This window comes from Myotis nattereri, assembly GCF_964212035.1.
Source record: "Myotis nattereri genome assembly, chromosome: 1".
Lineage (NCBI taxonomy): Eukaryota > Metazoa > Chordata > Mammalia > Chiroptera > Vespertilionidae > Myotis > Myotis nattereri.
Window position 1 is genome coordinate 154542186 of NC_138075.1, and position 3166 is coordinate 154545351.

Here is a 3166-nt window from a genome sequence, read left to right on the forward strand (position 1 = left end):
CATCGATGTTTCTAACTCTCTATCCCTCTCCCTTCCTTTCTATAAAAAATCAATAAAATATATTTTTTAAAAAAGAATAAACTTTTATTTTTTTGTTTAGAAATCTTGTTTAGAAAACAAAAAATTGTTTTCTTTTTTTAAATCTTTATTCAATTACAGATGTTCCTCTTTCCCCCCCCATATCTCCCCTCCACCCAGTTTCCCCCCCACCCCATGCCCTTGCCCCCCCCCCCCACTGTCCTCGTCCATAGGTATAAGATTTTTTCCAATTTCTTTCTGCAGCCTTCAAACCCTCTTTCCCCTGAGAATTGTTAGTCCGCTTCCTTTCCATGCCCCTGATTCTATTACATTCACCAGTTTATTCTTTCATCAGATTTTTTACTCATTTGATTTTTAGATTCACTTGTTGATAATATGTATTCGTTGTCACTTTGTTGTTCATAATTTTTATCTTTACCTTTTTCTTCTTCTTCCTTGTCTTAAGGAATACCCTTCAGCATTTCATGTAATACTGGTTTGGTGGTGATGAACTCCTTTAGCTTTTTCTTATCTGTGAAGCTCTTTATCTGACCTTCAATTCTGAATGATAGCTTTGCTGGGTAAAGTAATCTTGGTTGTAGGTTCTTGCTATTCATCATTTTGAATATTTCTTGCCACTCCCTTCTGGCCTGCATAGTTTCTGTTGAGAAATCAGCTGACAGTCGTATGGGTAACTAACTGTTTTTCTCTTGCTGCTTTTAAGATTCTCTCTTTGTCTTTTGCTCTTGGCATTTTAATTATGATGTGTCTTGGTGTGGTCCTCTTTGGATTCTTCTTGTTTGGGGTTCTCTGAGCTTCCTGGACTTGTAAGTTTATTTCTTTCACCAGATAGGGGAAGTTTTCTGTCGTGATTTCTTCAAATAGGTTTTCAATATCTTGCTCTCTCTCCTTCTGGCACCCCCATAATTTAGATGTTGGAATGCTTGAAGTTGTCCCAGAGGCTCCTTACACTATCTTCATATTTTTGGATTTTTTTTCTTTTTGCTCTGCTGGTTGGGTCTTTTTTGCTTCTTCATATTTCAAATCTTTGACTTGATTCTTGGGATCCTCTAGTGTACTGTTGAATCTCTGTATATTATTCTTTATTTCAGTCAGTATATACTTAATTTCTGACTGGTCCTTTTCCAATTTTTTTGGCATTCTCATTAAGATTCTTGAAGGTCTCACTAAGTTCCTTGGAGGTTTCTAGAAGATTCTTGAGTAATCTTATAACTGTGGTTTTGAACTCTATATTCAGTAGTTTGCTTTCTTCCATTTCTTTCATTTGTGACATGTTTCTTTGTCTCTTCATTTTGGCTGCTTCCTTGTGTTGATAGAGTGGCCTTGTATGATAGGTGCCCTTTAGGGCCCAGTGGCTCAGCCTCCCCAATCACCTGAGGTGGACACTCTTGGTGCACCCCTTTGTGGGCTGTGTGCACAGCCTTATTGTAGTTGAGCCTTGATTGCTGTTGGTATCACTGGGAGGAATTGACCTCCAGGCCCATTGGCTGTGAGAACCAGCTGTGTCTACAATGGAAGAGCTGCTATGCAGGAAACACCCTTATGGGGCAGGACTTGCTTCAGTAGGGCTTTGGTGCTCACTGAGTCTGCCCCCTTGAGTGTGTCGCTTATGGATGTAAAGAGTTGTAATCTGGATGGTCTCACTCTGACCACTGGGGACACTGACTCTTGGATCTCCAAGGAGGTGCAAAGTCAGCCACTGCCTGGGATCACACAGCAGGAACCACTGAGAGATCTGCAGATTCTTCTTCTTTGTACCCGGTTTGGAAGTGCCCAGGCGAGGCCTAGTTGTGAAGCAAGGCAGGCTGCTGCTGCCGGGCCTTGGGCCTTCTTTTGGTAGCTTTGAGGCTCCCTGACCCAGCTGCTGCCTGTTTGACAGGTTTTAGGCTGGGAAAGGACAGGGCATTCATATGCAAAAGCTGATGCACACAGCTTGGGTGGGGTTGTAAATTGGGTAGGGCAGGGCTTCAGGGAATCACCAGGGCAGAGCAAACAGCAATGGCTGCCAATCACCTCTGCGCCAGAGAGGTCCTGGTGCAGGAACAATGACCACTGGGAGTACCTCTGTCTGAAAGAAAGCCGCCCTCACATTCCGGCCCAATGCCAGACAGTCCAGTTTCTCCCAGTAGGTGTCTGGGTCCCCAGAGTCTCACCTGGAACTGGATTTCAGAGCAATTGGGAGCTTGTATCTCCCTCTCGATTAAAAAAAGCAGCACACCCGGTTGCCAGCCCATTCTGCGCATGCCTCTGCATCTCCTACCAGTGTCAATGCGTTTTCTTCACTTCTAGTTGTAGAGCTTCCACTCAGCCAGCTTTCCCATGGTTCTGAATGATAGCTGTTCTGTCTTTTAGTTGTAATTTTGATGTGGTTGTGAGAGGCAGCAAGTACAGGTGTTTACTTATGCTGCCAACTTTGATTACTCTAACATCTATTCTTTAGGCTTTTCTTCCTTTTTATGTTTTCTTGCATTTAATCATGTGGTAGCAATAAAAAAGTGTAAATCACCTTTTTCAGCTTTATTTTTTGGGGAAGATTTCATTAAAAAAATCAAATTCTTGAAACTTGTGTTGAAGTTGAGGCTTACAATTTCTTTTCTTTTTTTTTCTTTTGTAAGAGAACATTTATTGGGTAACTTACAGAGGTAGAAAAAGTAATCCCTAGAAGAAATGGGCTTAAGAAACAAGTTATAGAGGTAAAGGAAGGGGCCTCAGAGCTTGGAATGAGGAAACTACTGGTAACTTGCCTGGGGCGGGGATGGAAGGAGGAGGGGGGAAGGGAAGAAAAAGGCACGTGCTTCCTACAGGGAGAGCACCAAGAATTACAATTTCTAGCCCTAGCCAGTTTGGCTCAGTGGATTGAGTGTCAGCCTGCAGAGTGAAGGGTCCCAGGTTCAATTCCAACCAAGGGCACATGCCCAGGTTGCAGTTTCCATACCCAGTGGGAGGCGTGCAACTGAAGGGGGTTGATAGATGATTTTCTCTCTCATCATGTTTCTATCTCTCTCCCTCTCCCTTCCTCTCTGAAATCAGTAAAGATATATTTAAAAATAAAAAAGAATTATAATTTCTAATTGAACAATTAAATCCAGCACAGTGGGACTCTTCAAAGGTTCCCTAGCTCTCATCA